Source organism: Aythya ferina (assembly GCF_964211825.1).
Source record: "Aythya ferina genome assembly, chromosome: 3".
NCBI lineage: Eukaryota > Metazoa > Chordata > Aves > Anseriformes > Anatidae > Aythya > Aythya ferina.
The window spans coordinates 35,835,871-35,858,615 of record NC_140298.1 but is presented as its reverse complement, the minus strand read 5'-3'; the positions used below and the strand labels follow the sequence as shown (position 1 = coordinate 35,858,615).

The 22,745-nt window shown below is 39.5% G+C and overlaps 1 protein-coding gene across 14 annotated transcripts in view; it reads left to right on the top strand.

Annotated features, from left to right (window-relative positions):
• LRFN2 (leucine rich repeat and fibronectin type III domain containing 2) overlaps positions 1–22,745 on the top strand; it is a 220,164-nt gene that overhangs the window by 56,959 nt on the left and 140,460 nt on the right. For 4 of the 14 annotated variants that reach the window (XR_014690654.1, XR_014690657.1, XM_084512288.1 and 1 more), the window contains 2 exons: positions 13,596–13,680; positions 14,204–14,405. The exons of 1 other annotated variant lie outside the window; for it this stretch is intronic. The gene's annotated coding sequence lies outside the window, so the exon portion shown is untranslated. Of the gene's footprint in view, positions 1–12,491; positions 12,627–13,595; positions 13,681–14,203; positions 14,406–14,866; positions 15,112–22,745 lie in introns of all 14 variants that reach the window. 9 more of the 14 variants (XR_014690655.1, XR_014690658.1, XR_014690656.1 and 6 more) reach the window with 6 other exon arrangements.

Here is a 22,745-nt window from a genome sequence, read left to right as displayed (position 1 = left end):
GCTGTGAAGTCCCATACTGCTAACATTGGTATAGACAGTGTGATGAGGGCCACAGAGCCCTGCCAGAACCTCTCCCTCAGGAACTCCCTTACGCATGGCTGGGATGCAGTACACCTGGCCTGGAGGTTTAGATATATTCTTTCCCATTAAATAGGTGGTGGGAGTGGTAATGGTTATTAGCGTGTTTTCCACATGGAGTGGGCAGTACCGACGTCCCTGCAGCCCAGCCACTGTGTTTCTGGATGTGCAGCACCGTGCAGCGCTGCGCTGGCCACCAGAGGGACCTCCCTCTGATCCATGAAGGCAACGCGAGCACCCCGGAACACACCTTGGTGTAAGGCATAACATGGGTCTGTTCCCTTTCTGTGGGGTGCAGGTAGAATTCAGGTAACTAAGGCTTAAGCTGTGATTTACTGCAGCACATACCTTCTTTGAGGAAGGGAAAAGACGGGATGATTTTTTCCCTCCTAGCTCTGACCTGGATCTAGTCTGATGGTAACAAAAATGTTTCTTTTTGGCACTCTCAGTTACTTCAACATATAGAACGGGCACTTTACCTGCTGCACAATGTTTGGCAATGGAGAAAGAGTGGACATATTTTTCTATCAGTGTAATAGAGATATACTGGGAACAACAACAACAAAAGAATATAAGGTGTAACAAAATGCATTCCCTAGATCCTACTAAACTTCACAGACTCAGAAAACATCATGAAAAACAGGCTTTAATTATAGCATCCTTTACTTTTTAAACAATTTGAGAACAGGAGGAGTAATACATAGGTTTTGTTGTTGTTGTTGTCTTTTTCCTGAGGGAAAATATGTTTCAAATAAATTCTAGATCCTCCACAGACAGAATATGTAAAATAATTTTAATTCACTTTATAAAATTGGTTAGATCAAGACACAATTGCATGTTGGTGAATTCCCCATGAGATGTACCTTTCAAGCGTGAAGTGCATCCCTTTGCAAGCAGCTGGCACAGAGTCACTGAGTCACTAAGCCATCAAGGATAGGCATAAGTAAATCAGAGTTAGTGCACTGATTCTCTACAGGGAGGTGAATTAGATCCTTAGGGAATCAATGATTATTCCTTATACAGCCCTGACCTAAGATACAGCTACAGCTCTCTACAGATATAGGTGGGCAGGCTTGTGAACAAAATCCAGATTTATTAGCCTCCTTATAATCATCTCCACAGGCAGAGGATGTACATTTGATCTAGCCTGCCCACCCTTCCCTACCCCAGTATGTGTGCAGTTTTCTTGACAAAATGAACAGCATCTAGAAGTCACCACATGGTGACTAGCTGCAAAGTTATTTCACAGGACCCTTCACTAACACAGTGACTTTATTAAGGTCTTTATCTCGGTTCTTTACAAAGGCAAGAAACCACATAGTGGAGATCATGAAGCCTTTACTACCACTTCTTGCATCTTTTACAGGGCTGTTAATAAGGTTTTTGTAGATGTTGTCAGATTGGTTCATACTCCCTAAACTATTCTCTGCACAGGGCTTACATTGCAGAATTGTGTCTGTTCTGCTGTGTTTGATGTTTTACCACAGTTTAAGGATCTGAATGTTAGCTATTTATTTTTTCTTATTTGACTGTGCTTAGAAACTGGAAGTAGAGAGAGCCTGCGCACTCATCATATCTGATGTGTGTGGGTTCTCTATGGGATATTTATCAGAGTATCTTACAGGAGATCTCCAAATGACTATTTCGTGCCTATTTACCCTGTCAGTTTTTAGACATCTGCTGCACCATAGCACAGCTATCAGACAATTAAAGTGATAAGCAACAGCAGCTTCCAGAGGGGGAACATGGGATGAACGATGTTGTCTTTCCCGCATTTGATAAAGACCTTGTGTTAAGTTCTTTAGGAAATTTGGGCTTGCAATAGCCTCCTGAATCTGACAACTTGACTCTGCAATCTGGACATCTAGACTTCAGCTGAATGTATCTTCCCTTTGGGACCATCTCCTCTAATATAGACAGTACATTCAGATTCAGTCTTATTTGCTACTGAATTTCCTCCTCTTCTTTAAGATATCTTTGGCAACAACTTTATGAAACAGTGCCATTAGTGCAAAAGTCATGTGGTGTGCACCAAACTGGTCAAGAATAGCACAGGGGAGGGCTCAACAAAGTTTTTTTTTTGTTTTGTTTTGTTTTTGGTTTTTTACCCCATTTGCTTGACAATGCCACACAAAAGCTTGTTTTTGACAATTTCATTTTAATTACTTACTACCAAAGAAAATTCACTTGTTTATGCTCTGAAGCTGGTTAAATACACATGGTTCTGGTTTTCTTAAATAATTTGCACAATTAGGTTTCTGTTGCTATTAGTGATAGCAGTTTGTGTCAACAATGGGAAGTACTCAATAAAAAACATGGCAGAGTTGCTGGGACTCTGAGGTGAACTTCGGGATGCTTGGTGTCTTGACTGTTTTCAGTGTTACTTTGAGGCACATAGCACTGAATTAGAACAGGCAATTGTGCAATTCAGTGAAATTTAATTTGGTTAAGTTAATATCTATAGTTTTGCTTTTATACATCTTGTGACTTAATTCATCTTGAGAAAACAATATAGTTGGAAATGTATACTAAGCTGATAACTTTCATATGAAAATCAGTAAAAGCAATATTTTTTAAAGGAGATCAGTTTTTGATAAGAAAATCTCTCTAGGAGAAAAATAATTCTATTTTGAATTTTCAGTAAAATTTCATATTCAGGCAGCCTGAGCATCCTTGAGAAGAGCCCAAGCCTCTGAAATGTTTTCACCCCTGATCAATTTATTCTGTCTGGGTGGATATGTAAAAGAAAAAAAACAACTCCCCAGGGGACAACTGTGTATTCAGTTCATTTCTGCTTCTGCTTCAGAGTTTGATCTTGCATAGTTTTAAAAACCTGATCAGATGAACCTTTAATTTCATGTCAAGGTTAAAAAGAGGTGAATGATTTCAGTCTCAGGTTTGAATTTTATATTTGAATCACCTCTCTTTCAGGTTGGAAGCCAGAAGGAAAAAAGTATCAATTCATTTTAAATAAGTTGGGGAGGTAGAGAGAGCAGCTGTTTCTTTTTCTGGAAAGCTTCTTATATCTCTACCTGGGTTACCTTTGTAGTTAACTGTCTCAGTGTCCATACTGCATCTGAGGAAATCTGTACTCTGCATGAGGGTAGATAAATGAGATTCATAGTAAATGGGTTGGTTCCCTGAACTGCATCCTCAGAGACTATCCTGCTGCATGAAAAGAACATACTTAGCAGTACATGAACCTATTTGGCTAAATTATTAAAATACACACTTCTGAGAGAAGGAAACTTACCAAAGAACAAAGTAGATGGCCATCTTTACAGACGTGTTCAGTAAGGTCTGATCCAAAATCCACTGAGGAAGATACACTACATTTCTGTATGATTTGAAGGGCTTCAGTCCATGAAATGTCAGTGGCTTGACAACTTGGATCAAATTTCTGTGGTTATTTGCATGCCTGACAATACAGACAAGTGCTTAGTGCACTTTTTTTGACTGGCCTTAGCAGGTTTGGCTTCTAGCTGTTACCGGCAGCAGTGGCAGTGAGAGGCCTAATTCATCATCCTTGCGTGGATGTCCCCTTTTCCCAGGAATAAAGCTGTTTGGTTTTCTGTTGAATAATGTCACCCTTGGTTTTCCTCAGCAAGATGCCAAGTACAACCTTGATGCGTAAAGGTAAACACCTGCCTCAACAGCCAAATTTCCAATGATGAGTAACTGAATAGCCCAAGAACTGTGTGAAAGTCTTAGTTAATCACAGTTTCAAATTCTGTGACCGTGTTCTGCACCAGGTCATGGAATAGCTCTTACGGTTTGTTCTCTGGCCGGTGTCTTTTTGGATGCCGTCTGTGGCTGAGCCACAGTCCTTGTGTAAATTAGCAGACCTTGTCCCCATCTGGAGTGGTTACTTGCCTCTATTCTCATTCCTTTGTGCTCTCCCTGAGCAATGATATTTTTTATCAGAAGGAATGCACTGCCAAAATGGAAACACACACATATAAGTATATAAATGCTCCTCTCTTGTGCCTGCATACATAAGAGAAAAACATTTACACATATCATGAGAAATCAGAAATAATTTCGTGTTTGCACATCAAGATTCTCAACATGTGATCTCATTGGGCATTCAGAAAAAAATGTGGTTTTACTGCCAGGGGAAGGCTTTTGCTTTTATTATTTTTGTGGGAGAAGTTGTTTTGGATTCTATAAAATAAGATCTTTGAACTAAAGAGACTGTTTTGAAACCTTTGGCATAAATGAAATTAACAGTTCAGTTTCATGGCTTTTCCCATTGCACAGATTATCTCTAGTTAACTCCTGTGAAGCATGGAATTTTTTTGTGTTTATTTGTTCAGAAGCACCTGCTTCAGTTTTGAGGCACTCATGCTAATAGATTAGTACAAGATGGTGGAAAATTATCCAAAAATATTTGTTCATTTCATTGCACTGATACAAAATATCCCACAAAATTGTTTGTTTTGCCTGGTGATGTGAAAGACATTTCTGTACATTTAAGTTGCTGTTCAGAACAAAGAGGTAGAAGATAGCCATAAATGCCTTCAGCCCCTTTTGTCTCCCTTCCTAGTTTCCTCTTTGATTTCCCACATCTTCATCTTCTTTTCTTACTTTTATTTTGTCCTCTTGCTCTGGGCTCCACTTTATGCACCCAAATTCTCTGTTCTTCCACACATGTTAAGTCTCAAAATCTTTTTTGATGTCCCCTGTCATGTTTTCCATTTACCACTTCCCCTTTTATTTTATTTTAATTTCCTTTTACGTTCAAGTGTTCATTTTTCCAACACAGATTCTGCTTCCTTACCCATGATCTCTGGAAGACCTAATGGTACCTTTTTTTTCCTCATTTTCCTCTATTGCAAGAGGTCTGCAGCATGGAAAGAGTAAACACATTGGGGCTCTTGCGTCCTGTAGTACCCTCTCTCATTGCTGAGTTTTGAGAAGGGGTAGTGGAGAGCAAGTTAAAGCTGTTCCCCCTCTTTAGATTTACATCTACACTGATGCAGCATGAGACAGATGTGAGACTTAGAGATGAGGGTGCATTCAAGCCCTCATCTTCCTTCCTTTTAAAGCAGGTTGGTGTTAGCTTAATGGCATATTTTTTTGCAGCAGATATATGTGCATCTCTAGCCAGATCCTAGGCAGGCATCTAGGTTAAAACACTACAAACTTTAGTGATAGAGATGTAGTCTAAAGCAATGCTCTGTGTGAAGTTTTCTTAACTTGAAGCCCAATCCAGCATCCATTCATTTAATGGGCAGTCTTAGGATAGCTGGAATTTGGCCCCCTTTGGGACCTGAGGTCATCACACATCCTGCAGCTCTGCAGGCACTCTACTGCAAAGGAGAACATTCAGAAAAAATGATGTCCAAAGGGTCCAATTGTCTTCATCAGGATCCATTAATTTGTCTGTCTGAAATCCCATCTAGCTTTAAAACTCTTTAGAAGTGGAAGGATCTGTTCTGAGTATTGTTGGTCACCTTTGGAGTACCATAGCCTCTGAAGGACCCCTAAGTCTCTGAGGCAGCTGTCGAGTTATTCCAGGCTTTACATGTATCTCTCTGTGTGTATGTACATATCATGTAATTTCACCTTTTCTTACACTTACTGGGGCTTTGTTTTGCTTGAGTATACTTCATCCTACAATACCCAGTGATACCTTCCATCCCAGAGTCCACTACTTTTGTTATATTCAACTCCCTAAATGTTGTGAAAAAAATTACTCTTTCCACAGTTTTTCATTCAGCACTGCAGTAATTGTCAATACATTATAAATACCCTATTCTGTCCCCAATCACATAGGCAATGATTTGCAGGTACAAGAGAAATACATGGAAATATTTCAAGCTTCAGTTCTGGTGGCCTCATGTTCAATTCTATAGACAGAAAATGGGGCAGCTGGCAAAAAGAAAACAAGAATTGCTCATTCTAGTTTGTACACTTATATGTTTGGCTTCTTTGAGATTTCTGTATGTCTTTCAGAATCATTTTATGTTTAAATTCCAGGAGTATTTATTTGTACTGTATTGCAACAACCTCTGAGCCCTATTATATGTTTTTTCCTATGCCTCTGTATAACCACAGACTTTTTTAATCTCTCCCATAACAGAACTTAGATAAAGACACAGCAGTTGGTCAGTAATGAAGTCCTTTTAAAAACTGTATTTTTTACTTCTCTCCTGATCTAAAGCTGAGTTTGCTATGAACAATGTCAGATAAAGGTGAAGTCTCCAGAGGTGGATCACATAGTAGCAGGGAAGGTATCATTTGAGGATGACCCAGTGAGCTGAAAAGAATGGCAGCACAAGAAACTCATTTAATTTGACATATTTGACATAAGAATATTTAACATTTTATAAGGAAATACAGAAATGTAATCAACCTTTTTCACGCTGGTGCTCTAGGGAGTACAGACTGTCTTCCATGTGTTCTTACTGTGAACATAAGAGATTGAAGAAGGTGGGGAAGAGAAAAACTCATGCAAAGATTTCCTAATATCTATAGAACAAACTTACTGTAAAAATTGAATTCCCAAAGTAAAACTTCATGTGCTACAGTACTGAGCTGTATCAGACATAACTGATAATAGTTGCTCAAGTTTTTAATACATGGGAAAAGTTTTCTTCTGTATATCTTTATTACTTAGAAGCTCTTGCTCTAAAATTCTTCTCCAGAGTTTCTGAGCAGAACAGCAGTAGAGCTGTGGCATGCTGAGATGTCTTGGACACCCAGGGTCCCATGGAAGAAGCACAAGTCCCACTTCCTTTTGGAAATTGAGAAAACAAATGACAGAACAATGCATTACAAAATATTCCAAATTATGGCCATTCTTAAAATAATAATCTGTTCATACCATGCTTGAGATAAACATAAAAACTTCAGAAATTGCTTTGTTTCCTGTTGCTCCTCACAGCTAAGTGGTTCTTGCTGTTTCTCTTTCTAATTACAACTTAAATTTAGGTTATTAGTCTTAGGCCTTACATTCACTGGTGTTTTTTAAGACAGATGCCATTTTCTATTTGACTCCTCTTGTAAGAAGTTAAGGACTCATTCCTTCCTTCTTTTCCTGCTTTGGAACCAAATATGATCAGAGGCTGAGAGGACAATTGCAAGCACTTATTATCCTGATGATGCTAATCATGCATCATGCACATCAACATTTTCTCCTTCTTTCTTTGGGTGTGTCCACCTGGGTTATGAATGGGAGCAGGATCTTTACTGTTGCACACCTTGTAAAGGCTATCAAGGCCTCAAGTGAGAGCCAGGAAGGAACTGTTGAGCCCTCAGTCTGATGTGTGTGGGATGAAGACCATCTTCACCCTGATCTAGGGTCCAGCATAGCAGGCAGAGGTCAAACACCACCTTCTAAGTGTTGAAATTGTATCTGAACATTTCACAGCCCTGAAAGTTTCTGTTTTCTACATAGATTATTGTTTCTTCTCTTCCACCCAGAATGATTTGTTAAGTCCTGTAAAGTTTGTTTAGAAAGACAGAAAACAAAACCAAAACACTTTTCCCATCATATTTATTCTTCACTAAGAAAAATACCACCTTGTATTGTTTCTTTGCCTTGCACATTGATAACCCTGTGATACAATCTTAACTTCTTTCAGAAGTCTGAGATGTTTCCCATTAAGTGCTTGCCCCCATCCTTGGCAAGCATAATAGTTTGCAGATAATTGCGACCACGGAAGCTTTCTAAGTGCTTTGTGACTGGGGTGAATGGTCCTTTCTTTCAGCAATTTGAAGTGCAGATTATTGAGGTTATTCATGGATTCATTCCAGTTTGCCACCTTCACACTATAATGTGGCAACTCTTAGCAAATACTGACTTTATTTATGGTGGTAGCTCTAGTTTTGCTACAAAATGAGGGTCTGGCCAAGAGCCTCTCCAGAGTACTTTTCTACAAAACTGTTACCATTCCTTTCAAAGGCTGAAACATACAATCTTGAAAGCATCAGGTGAGTGTCTTAGAGCTAGAAAGGGAAATGGTTTGTAAACAGCTTAAACAGGTGACCTTGTCCTAGATATGCACTCTTGTCCACTCTGTGTTAGAGTTCCTGTCTTCTCACCTGATTAATGTAAGACTGGTTTCACAACATTATCCCTGGATGACAAATCCTTCCTAAGGTTTACCTGTCCACAATCTCTCATGATTCTCACCTCCCTGGAGGTTAAAAAACTCAGACAGACTTCTATCCCTCACAACTGTATTTATTTATTTAAGTCACAATTACTAAGCAAACCGAGACCTCTATCATTTCACAGACTCATTTCAGTGCATCCAAAGTAAAGGTTCAGCTGATTCAAACGTGGGATTGGACAGGGAGTAGCTGCAGCAAGCCCCCACCCGGACAGAGAGCCAGACCTCCTTTATGCTGTTGCTGATGCCCGTGGAATCGCAACAAAAGGATCACAGCATTCTCTCCAAACAGGAACCCCCTGCTGCATACCAAGCCCATATATCCTCTTTCAGTAGTGAAAAAGATTAATATCCCTTGTTGTGTGTGTCAAGAGTCAAAATATAAAATCGAGGCTCTTATCCACACTCCTCTTGTGTCATGCCTTTATTGCACTGACTGCGTGGGGAGCATCTGCTCCCAGCCTGGATTGTGGTGGCAACTGAGAGCATTCTGTACACAAAAAGGATGGAAGCCAAAGGTTGCAAACCCACCAGGATGAGGTGCTGCTTCCTGATGGGCAGGCAGCAGAGTATCACTACCTCCAGATGTACTCCGGAAGTTGTACCTTCCCTTCTGTCAAATTACAAACACAGGGGAAGTGTTGCCAGCACAGTCTCTTTATTCTGATGAATGCTGTGCTGAAGCAGATGGCCACTAAACAAGAAGTTTGTTTGTTTATTTGTTGAGTAAATAGATTGCACTGGTCTCAAATAGCATTTTTTAGCACCCAGTGGAATAAATCCACTTATCTGGAAGAAACTTCTGCTATTCCTCATTTTGTGTTTTCTGATCAAGAGATACCAGCTATAATTCATAATTATCACTCTACACTTTTGGTAAAATACCAGAATCTTCTGACTAACAAAATGAGGTGTGGACTTTTTTCACAATGACAGCAGTTAAAGATTGGACTGAGTTACAAAGGGAGAAGGGAATGAATGCTCCATCACTTGAAATCTTTGAATCAAGAGACTGTCTTTATAAGATATATTTTCTGTATCAGCCAATAGTATGAAGATTGATGCAAGAACCACAGAAAATAATTCTATAATGGGCAATATATGGAAGGGCAAATGAGATGGCCATGATGCTTTCTGGTCTTAACCTGTCAGTCAAAGGGCATAAAATTTTACTCGCTGAGCTAGACTTCTGATAATGTGAAATAGAAGTACAAGTCTTTCCCTGTTTGTGAAGGGAGAACCTGGAAAGAATAGTAAACCTGGGGCAAAAATATACTATCCTTCTTTCAAAGCATCTTTAAAGTTACTTTGAATCCCCTTAAGGTTAACATAAGTATCCTGGTTATTCCAGCTGAGGTGAATGTTTAAAATGGAGTAGATAAATGAATGTGTAATTGATTCTTTGACCTGAAACAAATATTTCATTTATTTATTTGTTTATTTATTTATTTATTTATTTTTTGTTAAGCCTCAGGATGGACAAGTTAAAGTTACTGTGGAGTAACTGGCATATTTTAAAGAAGTTCATCTTCATACTTCATATATGATATTGGTCTATGCTTTTTATAACAGTGCATTACAAGAAGGTGCTTCTGTGTTGCCTTTGTCTCCACAATAATCTCAAGAATCCATTTTATTCCACTGTAAAGTGAATCAATGTCTGCTCTCTGTTGGATCTCTGAGTTTAGAAATTTGAGAATAGGATTTCCCCATGATAAGATACAGGAAACAGAAAGAAAACATATTCAGTTTGTCTGTTGGCTGGAGCTGCTTTTAAAAGCAGAGGGATGTGTGGGTGGAGGATGTGAAAAGGATATTTTGTACTGGCATATATGTGTGTAAACAGCCATTCAGTGATTTGTAAAGAGCTGAACTGAACAACACCCAAGAAATATACAGTTTCTCCCCAAATCTCTAATGTTTGAAAGCTGGTAGGTTCAGCTCCCAATAACAGTTTTCATCAGTAGAGCCACAGACAATTTTTTTTTTTTTTTTTTTAAATCTGTCTTTCAATCAGTGTAATTGATTGGCAACCATTGATTAAACAGTCATGTGGACCAGTGCTGACTACTTCAGTTTGGAAGGGGGTGGGCAGGAAGCAGAAATTTCTGGAGACTATATGTACATGCTGCATTGTACTGTCAACCAGATGGCCAAAGGCTTTAACATACTGTCTGTCAGACATGGACAGGCGAATGATGTTCGTAGCAGTTAAAGTTCTCCTCGAGGGTGTCAAAGCATCTCAATTTCATTTGGTCTTACTGCTAATTTAAATTTTTCTTCGTTTCAGGTACTGTGCCTAACACTGTATGTTAAAGGAGAGCATGACCTCAGAGGTTCTGTGTAAAACTGTTTCTTTTGGGTAGCTTCCAGTGTAAGTGGGAACTTGTATGAATGTGGTTGTAAGATTTTATGAGATGTCTTCATATTGGAATTATGCACCCTGTTGGGGCACTGGAATTGGTGCATCTCTGAAAGATTCTGCAGCTCAGCAATGCAGCAGTTTTAAAGGTTCAGTAAGCATGGAGTTAGTCATCTGTAATCATTGTCTCTTGTGTATTTTCTAGATCTAAGTCAGGAACAGGGCATTGAACCTTGACAGTTCTTTCTAGAGGTGAGTGTTGTGGGACAGTAAGATGATCAGCACCTAGACAGAGCAAGATTTCTTTTGTTGCTCTTCGGGCGGTGGTAGGATAGCCCTGGAGGTGGAAATGAGAGCAGATGTAGCCAAAGCAACTGTGTTGGCTGACTGTGAACTAAGGAGGGATTAGAGAGAGGAGAGGCCTTAACAAAGGAGCACAGTGGAAGTAATTTCTTCTTTCCTTAGAGAATGAACAAGAAAGAAAGAGGTTGAATTCACTGAGAAGATCCTTACTTGGGAGAGAAGAAATATTTATCTGGGATGGTTAGTGGAGAATAGAAGCCAGAGGGTGAACCCCAGAGGACTCTGACTTTAGCCTAAAGGGCACCAAGGGAAGTTAAAGAACGCACACTGAGAACCCATCACACCACAGCCTCGTGAAAGACTCTTTTGGGATACTTTTTGCTAAGGTTGTTTGATTTTTCCTTTGGGAATGAATACTGTCAAAGTTGTAGTTGGTGAAAGATTTTTGGAAGACTTTTTGGAGAGTATTGATGGAATTCATTGATTTCTGACATTGCAAGCAATAATTTTCTTTCAAATCAGACTCTGAAACACTAGTCCCAGAGTCTATTATTAATTCCTGATGTCATTAAGAAATGTCTTCTTTGTCTGTGATGTACTGACATCTATTTTAATAGACACTGACATGATTGGAACTTCGATTAGATTTTCTAGCCAAAATGCCTGGCCCAGGATTCCCAGGAGCTAGGATTAAAATTAGCTTCCCAAATTCACATTTTAGTCATTCAAAAAATGATTTTATTTATTTATTTATTTATTTATTTTTTAGCATTCTTACTGTCGGGTGCAGAAGTTACCTGCTTCTCAACTCTTTTGAACAGGTCAAGTATTTTAGTGCCCAATAATGTTACCTATTGTTGTAACCCTTAGCCTTCCTCCCAGGAAGAGCCATTCAGCCCTGTTCCCTATAAAGTCAAGAAAAACAGGATATGCTGCAAAATAGAAAGGTAATTGCTCTGTCTGTAGTCCTTCCTCCTCTGTTTTACCATGGTGTGGATACCTTACGTGTGACATCTGCAGTCTTCACCTCATTGTACAGGGAGTCACCCAGGAACGCAGAAGGCAGAGAGCAAGGAAGCAGGACTGGTTACAGTAAGGGATATGAAGTTGGCAGCAAAATCTATTTCATCATCCCCTAAAAATAAGTATGTGTTGTTCTATGCAGTCTTTCTTAAGAATATCTTCAAAGTGTTCAATAGAGTCTGCTTTGACTTTCTAGAAGCCAATTTTGATACCTATACAAGTGATGTGGTTCTCCTAGCTGCACTGGATATCATCTTGAAATATATGTGGTATTTCCAGCTGGAGTAAGGAGTAAGTGAGGACAGTAACCAGGATATACTAGTCTATAAAGACAAACTTCTCACTCTTCAGACTGAAATCTCTTTCTGAATTAATATCCTTTTTTTTTTTTCTTTTTTTTTTTTCTTCTTCACACTGAGATATTTATCTTTAGATCCAGGGTATCCAATATGGGGTGTACTTTATGCGAACCACAAAGGACCTCAGAATCATGCCTTACGTATTCATTCTGGATGTGCAGAGGTAGACTGTCCCCTGCTCATGCTTCAGTGCATTAACTAATCTTTAAAGAAGAGGGATTAAGGAGAAGCTTTGCCCATTAACAGGTTAGCTCTGGCTGTCTAGCTCTGGCTGCATGAGTTTGTCCAGGTTTCTCGGAGGTGTATGCTACCAATCACTGTCCAGAAGCAGGACACTGAACTAGATGGACCATATGTGTGAGCCAGGTTCACAATTTCCAGGTAAATTTTTTACGAAGTTGTACTTCTTTCTTGGTTTTTGATTCCTTCCAAAGGCGTTATGAATTGGTCTGTTTATTGGTGTACTGATACTGGTGTGTGGTAATTTGATGAGTCTTTTTTTTTGCCTACTCTTATTTAGTCAATGCTCATCTTTTCCCTGGTTCTGTCTAGGAGCCTCTTCAGCCAAGGGAGGTGGAGGAATATGTACGTGTCTCTGTGTCTGGAGGGTTGGAGAGAGGAATTATCAGTAAATGGAAAAGGCTGATCAAACCTCCCAAGTTCTTTTATCTCAATTCTGGTTTTATTTAGACCTTCCAGTATCATTCAGTACAAAACAAAATCTACTTCTCACCACAAGCATAAGGAATAATAGTATTTAACACAGAAAACCTTTGTACATGCTCTTTTCTGTCATTTAAGTTGCTAAAATATATCAAGGGAGAATTCTTCTAATACTGAATAGCATGAATGGAACTGATAGGGTTACTTTATTTGTCTACCTCTCCCTATACAGATACAGCTCTATACAATTCCCTATATAACACTTTTGGCATCAGCACTACCTGAGAGCTCTTTGCAGCTGCAGCCTATGAATTTTGCAGTAAAATTCTCTCCTCTTCTCTTTTTCCCCAGCTTCCCCCGCCCCCAGAGAACTGACACGCTTTCCACTGACAAACGTTGAGTGTAGCTCCTGAGGATTTAGCATGTCAGGCTGTGTCTACACAGCTTAGGTTTCTATTATTACGCAATGGCTTAGGAGGCAGTGCTTTGCCACATAATTACGGAGCCGATCTGTATTAGGACCAGGAGTTTGGATGCCTCTTTCCCAACCAACTATTTGTCTCCCACCCACTCAAGCCTCCTCCCTGATACTCTTACTTGTTTAATAGCTTCTTTTTTTTTGTACCCTTCTTTCTTCTGGTTTCTGATTTTCTTCCCTTTCCTACACCTCATATTTGTTTATCTCAGAAGTGAGGGGTCTGACAGAGTTGTGCCTGCCCGCGGATTCGTATACAGCACTAAGCACTTGCTGTATGTTGCGTCGTCAGAAGAGGTAAGAAGAAATTCCTGAAGCTGCCTGCTAGTTCGTTCCTGTTTTTTCTCTCTCTCTCTCTCTTTTTTTTTTTTTTTTTTTTTTTTTTTGTGTGTGTGTGTGTGTGTGCACATTGCTTGTCTTACAAGCTGTGCAGGCTCTGCCATCTAGAGCACTTTGTGAGATCACTCCAGTTTGCTGTTTTTCCTTTTTTCCATCTCTGTGTGTGTCTGTGTTTCTCCCTGTCTTTCCTCTCCCCCTCACCGTACAACTCGACCCCCCTCCCCAACACACACACACATACGCAGAAGCTGGGCTTGCTAGTATGAACTTGAAGACTTGCAGTACCAAAATGCATGTGTTACCTTGGGATGCACTAAGATCAGGCTGCTTGAAAAGCCTGCAGGCTGCTTAGTCCTACAGGACTATTTTTTTTTTTTTTTTTTTTTAAACCAAACAGGAAAAGAACAAGTTATTCACTTTTTTTTTCCTCTTTCTTTCTTTTTTATTTCCCTTTTTTGTGCTTTGGATATTACTGAATAAGGAGTCTCAGGGATTCACACATTTGAACTTTACTTGGCTGCATCTGCCAAACAATCTAGTCTGCATTTTGGTTAGCTGAAGACCAACCAGGATTTTTCTGATTATATCTTCTTCTGAAAAAAGGATGCATGACATAGAAAGAAGGTCTAAGTGCCTGTCTGAGACTATTTTACCAAACCTGGGATAAATGTTACTTCTCAAAGGTAAGTGTTATTTTCTTCTTTTGTGTGTATATAAACTATATAGCTATAATACAAACTGTACATAAATACATACACGGAACATTTTTATATAGTTAACTCCCTGATTGCAAGAAAATATGCAAAAATATGCTATACATTTTAAAAGCATTGGAGAAATGTATAACTTTAACTTGCTGTTAATGTTAGCCTTGATAAGAATGTTCCCGTAGAGACATGAATCTCAGTTCAGCTTCTGCTTCTGTCTTGACATGAAAAGGCAGTTCAGAAAGAATATTTTTAAAGTGTCAATAGGATTTTTTTTCATGACAGTGTTGAAACAATGATGGAAAGACATTTGAAAAAGAAAAAGATAATAGTTTGTTTTCTAAGCCTGGGAGATAGAAGAAAGCTGTAAAAGTTATTTTAGCTTTCTGTTGGAATTTGTACAGCTGGTAAAGCTAAGCAACAACTTTGCTGGACAGGTCAACTCTGCTGTATATAAAAACATACAGGAGAAGAGTGGGGACCTTGTCAAATGTCATCTGAAGAAATGGAAGGCACAGAGAAAGCTAGAGAAGGAAAGGGAGTGAAGGGGATGAAGGGGCAGCAGGCAGCTACTTCTGTGTTCACCGTCACAGAGGTTGGTGTTTTTGGTAAGGTGATGACACTGATGATGGACATCCAAAATTGGCAAGGTGGACATGCGGCTGATGGAGTACACAAACAGGTATATGCCATGTCATGTCTGTCTGACGTCATCAGACATATAGGCTCTCTGCACTGAGAATTTGGGTGGGGGGAAGCATTTAAATGGCACCACAGGACAAGAAGTAGCAAAATTGAAACTGAGTCTCTCCCTGACTTCCATGGACACATGCACACCTTTGCATTACAGAACAAGTGCATGACTGAATAAAAGAGTAGAAATAAGTGATTAAGTCAACAAGTCCCAGTATGATGGATTAATTAACTGGAAATACGTAGTGGTCAGTTATGGTAATGTGTGCAAAGAAAGGATCTTATACAGTAACTCTTTCCTACTCAAAGGAGACAAATAGCATTGATTTAAAGCAAGATTATTTTGCTGCATATATATATATATATAAAAATACATATATATGTTGTTGTTATTATTATTATTATTATATTTTTTTTTGCCAGGGCTTATCTAGTGTTTTGTTGTTTGTTTGTTAGTTTGTTTTTAAATTTATTTTTAAGGCAGTATCATGGCAATATTTAGAGTGGGGGTTATTTTCCCTATTCCATCTTTGGGAATACTAGGACAGAATAACTCTTCTGATGAGAAGTGAGTCTTTGAAAGGCAAAGAGTAAATATTATGTAAGTTTAATAAAGTCACAATTGATTACATTGACACTTCTTAACTTTGTTATAGAATGTTCACTTTGTAAATCCAGCAGATGCCACGTAATTGTCACTGGTATTTTCTGTTCCTTGGGAAGGAGGAAATACTGTATTGCAGGGCATCAATTTTCTATTGAACCTTGTACACAGAGGATGTGCTTAAGTAAATTCAAGCCTGCAGTGAGAGGGAAGAGAGACAGCTAATTACTTTTACTCTTGCTGTATTTCAGGCTGGTTAGGGTTTCATTGTTCACAGCTTGCCCTGGGTTAGTTTGCATTGCCTACAGATAGCCACTTGAGCACAACAGAGTGCTTTCAGAGTGCACTGTTCATTGCTGTCTTGTCTCAGCAATGCAAAGCACCAGACCTTCCCTTAAACTGCTGTTAATTTTCAGGGAGGGAGGGGATGGAATCAAAAATAAACAACAATGCGAGGAGACAGAGAGAACTCATTATGTTCAACCAAGTCCTTTTTTTTTTTTTTTTTCCTTTTACCAATGAATCGCAGCAAAAACCTCTACCGCCTCTCTCTCTAAGTCTCAGAGGCAGTGTCTGTCCCCTCCTCTCCCCAGCACAGCTCTTCCTTTTGGGCTAATCTGTGCCTGGCATCCCCCGATGTCTCGATGTCTTGTTGTGCTGGGCACTGGCACAGAGACAAGCAGGCAGCCTTGGGCACACTGTGCAGAGAGAGGAATGTGACCTGTCCCCAGAGGCACCATTTGCTGCTGCCCCCTCTGCCCCACGCCACTCCTTACAGCATTAGTACTCCTTGTTTAAATTTATATTTGGCACATGATTGCTGATTCTTCCCAGTGGGAACGCCAAATGGCACATGTAGCCTTGCCCTGCAGCCTCTGCCTGCCTGCTGCGCAGCTGGACCACAGCTGCCAGCTCCCTGCCAGTCCCCGTCAATGTGCCACCAATCCCTCTCTTTGCAGGGGACTCTCCGGCCACTGATTGAACCTTGCCATGCAGTGCTGTTAGGTTCATCTGATTGTTTGTTTCATTGTATTTTGTTTTAATTATAATTTTTCTCCCTGTGGGGGGATAAAACAAAATCAAAAAACAGGAGGCGGTTTCAAAATTATCAAAGTTTAACTGGTAGTAGTCAAAGGTGGGAATATACTTCAGATAGCTTAGATTTAATTTAACTCCCTGGGGAGGGGTTCCAACCTGAAAACCCTCAAAGCTGTGTTTGCTTTCCACCTGCATGGAGGGAAGTGAGGAGATAGTGTCAGTGTCTGCTTACCACCACACCCAAGGAAACACCCCTTTTTGAATTGCTAAAACATTGCAGCCTTGATCATCGTTACAGACTTGATCATCTGTAGGAGCAAAAGGGTAGTTTGTTCCAAGTTTGCACTCAGTCTTCCTTTTGGCCTGAGCATTCAGCTGTGCTTGCTTTGGGTTCATGGTTGTATACTGTCTCATGTTATTTTTATGAAGAGAGTGACTGTCCTCTAGGTGCTGGACTGAAAAACAGTAATGCTGTTGTGAAAGGTGTAAAGAAACCATCCATGGTTCCTTCTAGATAGTCCTGATTTCCATGGAATCCATTACCCAACACCAAATGGGCCATTCCTGTTTCCATTATTTCCTCTATTTACCTTAACCAATTATCCACTTGGTTATCCATGTCTCCAAACGTTGTGACTAAGGGTCTCACAAAAAATGCTGGGATTTACTGTAGCAGTGTCCAGCTGTGCACATGCTAAATAGCTTCCAGCCATCAAGTAGAACTTGTGACAACAGATAGGGAAGTGTCCAGGTGTGATGTGCCCAGCATGATGCAGCACCTCAGCAAAGGGCCTGCTGTCACTTTACTTCCCAGCCCACCTCCACCCAGGGTGCACAGGAGGGAAGGGAGCTGGTAAGTGGTACTTCTGCTTCTAGGAACTCAAATTGCCTTCTCTGTGGTAGGCCACCAAAATTTCACAAGAAATTAACAGATGTAAACATGTCATTAAAAGGCGCACAGTGATGCTTCTTGGAAAACTGGGAAAAAAAAACATGTAATTTATAAGTTTTTCTGCCTCCCTAGGAGCAGCAATTGTCTCCACACTTTGGAATATTTGCAGGACAGTGTTTCAAATTTTTCTTCCTTCCTGTCATTTTCTCTGTCCTGCCCTGATCTGGGACTCTGATGATATCCTCATCTTCATGCAATAACATTCGTGACAAATCCAGGATGCCAACTTCAGAATATGAAATGAGCAGTAGCAGCAGCAAGTGAAATTCTCAGAAGTCAGAAAATATTTTAATTAAAAAATGCTGATTTGAAAACTTGGGGGAAAAGGAAGAGATATGCTGTTAGGCTCTGGTCCTATGCAGAATCCCTGTTGACCCAGTTAGAAGAGAGCTGAGTGGGATTTTTAAGTGAAAAAAATGCTCTTGTTTTTCTCATTACAATATAGATTTATCAGAATGAAACATATTTGGAAAATGGTCAGGTTTATGAATTCCTTGGCTGAAAAAAAAAATGTAGGGAGAAAATTGTCAGTATACCCCATCTTATTTTTTTTTATGGTAGAAAAATTGAATAATTTCTTTCTAGTTTGTGCATTTTGTATCAAAACTGAAAGCAATTTGTACAAAACCTGATCTTAAAAGAGGCTGTGCTCAAATCCTATTTTGCTAAATTACAAGTAAATCTGTCAGTCAAAATGGAACTAAATATTCCTAGTTTATTAAAAGGCTTGCATAGTTTTTTTTTGTTGTTGTTTTTTGTTTTTGTTTTTTTTTTTTGTTTGTTTGTTTGTTTTTGTTTTTTGTTTTGTTTGTTTGTTTGTTTGTTTTCTCAGTTTGGGCTAAGGCAATTGTTAGTACTTTCATTCCCATTCATGGGTCCAGACAACATTTGCCTGCCAAGCCCTACCTGGAAGTCAATTTACTTACTCAAGCGGTATTGTGCCAGGAATGTCTTGTCAACATTTGCTCTGGGGTACCAAGGCCTCTGAGTGTCTGCTCTTGAAACCAGTCCTCCAGATACAGAAAATTTATGTGCTGAGAGATTATGCTAGCTAAATAAGAGTAGCCATGAAAGTATGGCTGCAGTGATAGTATGTGCAGTACAAGGGATCATTTAGGATGTTTTTGCTAATTGCTCCTCAGGATGGATCTGGTCTCTAATTCTCTGGCAGATGTTCTGCTATCAACATGGTGTTATGAAAAGAGGTGAGATAAGGAGAGGGCCCTGGAATAGCAGTAAATCCAGGGCCCTGGACCTTGGTTGGTCAGAAGGTGAGAGGCAAAGCTGGTGCATCCCAGTGCATACCAACGTAGGTGCTGAGCTGCACAGAAAGCTGGATTAAGGATGAAATCAATAGAAAGCACATGATGGTAGAAAACACCTTGTCTAATTTAATAGCACTAAAGTTGCACTGAAAATCCCTGGAAAACACATGTATGGCACTAGTGCAGAAAGTTATCAGTATGACTCTTTTTCCCTGAAGCCAGACAAGGCAGGTCAGGGTTGAGCAAAAGTCTCTGTGCAGGTCTGAGAAAAATTGCCATAACAGTCCAGTTAAGACTGTAGAGTTCAAGATTACTTTACTTGGAGAAAAACAGATTTTGAGAGACCTCAATATGGTCGAGCCCACTGGACTGCGGGGATCAGACACGTATTACGTTGGAAGTAATACATATACTGGAAAGAAAGTTAAAAAAAAAAAAAAAAAAAAGTATTATATATATTTCTGCCTTTAGAGTTGTATTTTGCTTTGACAGGCTCAAGAGCGAGGGCACTCAGAATGACACCAGGTGCAAACTGTCCCTAGCCATTCTCTAGTCATGTCTAAGCTCATCAGAAAAGCTTCAGTCTACATGCCATTCAGAATGAGTAATCCTTCTTTTGTTGCTGCCTAAAGATAAAAATTAAAATGGGAAAGGAAAAGAGAATGTCTTAAACTTGTCTCATCCTCAGCTGCACTGGCAGGACGAGTGGGTTGTGATATCAGTGAAAGGGCAGCACCTGTACATGCACTAGAAGGGAAAAACTGACTGTACCAGAATGTATATTGGATCCTTCTGTTAACAGCCTTAAAAAATGTATCTGCCCTTTCAGTACAGAATGAAAACAATGAGCAGTCAAATGGCAAAAGGAAAAGTCAAGAGAAAAAAAAATAATAAAGCCTGTCATGGCTTGCTCAGCAGTCTCTGTCTGGTTTGAAAGCAGCCAATAACAAGAGTCTGTCTCCTCAGAAATAAGAATCAAAACCTTCCCAGTCATTTCTGTAATCATTTTATCTCTTTCCTTTTATGAATATTCCTGTGCCTAGGTAAATACACGTGATACTTAGAAAGAACTGCATGGTTTATATGTGAAATAAATGTACTGAGCTAAAAAATGAAAAGAAGCCAAAGAGTATTGTTAGAACATAAGTTATTTGGACTGACACCATTTTGTTGGTTTCCTAAACTGATGGCTAATTGGCATTTTGTATCAGTTATCTCCAGTATAAGTGAACGTTATTACTGTTACTGGCAGATATTTACTGTATATTGGTTTTTAAATAAGGGTACAACATCGATTGCTTGCTCTCCATACTATTGACTGCACTTTCTCTCTGTTATGAGGTCAGATAACTTATCTCCTCTGGAAATGTTTGGTAGAAAAATGTGTTTAAGTCCCAGAAACTTTTATGAAAGGGAGAGGACCATGGGTTTTCACAGGCTAAAGTATCTTGCAGATAACTCTGAAAAATCTAAGTTTGCTTGAGAAACACCACTGAGATACAGAAGTATTTTCTAATCCCATTTTACACAAATATGTAGCAGACCAAGCCATGAGCACTTCAGTTCATATACACTTTGCAATGACAGTGTGACCTCTCCATGTCGCCACAGTTACATCGTTTGTTTTCAGCTACCCAAATGCATTTTGAATATTGTCTCGGGGTGAGGGAGAAGGTTATTGAAGAGCTTCACAATTACAATAGTGACCCAGGAGTCTCACAGAAGGTGAATTTTCACTTGTCCATGGTCTCCTGGCACCATACCCTATTGCTTCTCCAGACAGTGGGAGGAAAGGAAGTTTCAGGTGTCTCATTAAAACACATTCCCCTGCAGATCTAGGGGTGAGTGTCAGTAGTTTTATGTGAACTAGACAGAACTGGCTTTACTGTCAGAGGGTCAAAGCAGAGGAGGTAAGGAGCAGCCCAATGGATATTCCTGAAAGGGAATGCATTGTGGGCAAAGAGGGTCATGTCTGAAGAAAGACTGGAGAAATTTTGGTAGGGTGAAGGGAAAGAGAGAAAGAAGAATCAGAAGTGATACAGCCAAGGAGATGTCTCTGTCACTTTAGATATTTGTATGACCCTTCTTGCTGCAGAGTCAGAGTGCCTGATTAAGGTAAAGAAGGGCTTATGACATGTCTCTTTAGTCACACCGTGCATAGATGATCCCTTCTTGAGCCACTGTGGGGTGCTTTATTTGTCACATCTAACTTGCTTTAGTCTTTTGATGAACATGGAAAATTTACTCTAGCCTTTGTGCATTCATTTCCATTTTCTCCATCTTCCTTTCATCTCCCTGAATCAGTGATTGGGATGAGAATGCTATTTATTTTTCCCTTGCATTAAATACAAAGAGTTTCTTCTCACTGAGCAGATGAATCACTCATTAATAGTTATAACCCCTCCCCTCAACGCTTCATAAAACATAGCAACAAGCTTTCAGATTAAAGTGCAAGACCCTCTAAAATGTAACAGGCCTATCTTCATAGGGTATCTTTTCCAGAGTGCAACTGATGGACTGAGACCTGTCTCTTCTCTGCTGGACATCAAATGGCTGCAGTTCATGCCCACCTTAATGTTTTGTTTTCCTCTTTCACAGTTTTCACCTGCTTAATTATTCTGTGAATCGCATAACAAAGGTCTATGTTAACCTTGTGGATTTGTGGGTCAGGAAACTTTCCTGTGTTTAAAATTATGCCATGAAAAGGAAGAAATTCATTCTCCTGCAAGAAGGCTGAAGTAGGATGTGGTGAATTTCTGTGCACTGGTCACTTCTACTTTACATTAGTGTCCTACCACAGAATGGAAACATCAAAGCTACACGACAGACATCTTATCTCAACTATAGGATTTACATTTAAAAAATAAATAATGCCCTCAGGCCAAGGAACAGCTACTGCAGTTCTTTCCAGCATGGCTCATTGATCTGGTCTCTTATTTGACACATCCTGCTACTTCTGTGTTGCTGTAGTTAGTGTTAAATCACAGGCAGATCAAGCAGTGACCTAACTGAAACTGAGACCTAGTAGGGATAGATGTTACAGGGACAGGACATCATATAGGCTCCTCACACCATCATCTTGACAGACACTGGAGAAAGAATTGAGAGTTAGATTTTTGTTAGGCTGTGCTGTCTCTACTACCTCCAGAGCTTTATACTCAGCTTATGTTAGTCTAAATGTGTTTTAAGGAATTGCTTACAACTTTTTTTTTTTTTTTTATTATTATTTTTTTTTTTTTATTTTTTCTTTTGATAGTATATGTTGTTTTATCATGGAACTGATAAATTCCATGATCAGTCATGGAATGTATGATCATTACATACAATGTCATGATTGTATGTCATGAATGTCATGCAGTTACATACATGTCATGACCTTACTGCATATACATAAAGTGCAGTTCTTCCTCAAATGTCCTTCTGACTATGGAACTCAATCATCTTTTGGGAAAAAATAAATGAAAATCCTCCCAAGTTTAGTGTGTGATGTAGATGCACTCACATGTTCTCACAATCATTCTCTTTTCCTCTCCTACTGACAAGCATATAGAATACAAAAATGAACACTGCAGCCAGCTGTTTTTAAATGTGTCTTGTCTTGTTGGCTTTGGTAAAAGGCAAATGGCAGCTTAAGACCTCAGTCCTGCAGCAAATCAGGTCTGCCTTCACAGGCCTGTTTCTTCAGTCAAGGTTTTTAAAGATGGTAAGCCAGGCTCTGTTCATTCTGAAAGCTGATTATTCCATGTTTGAAGCATCTTTAGTTA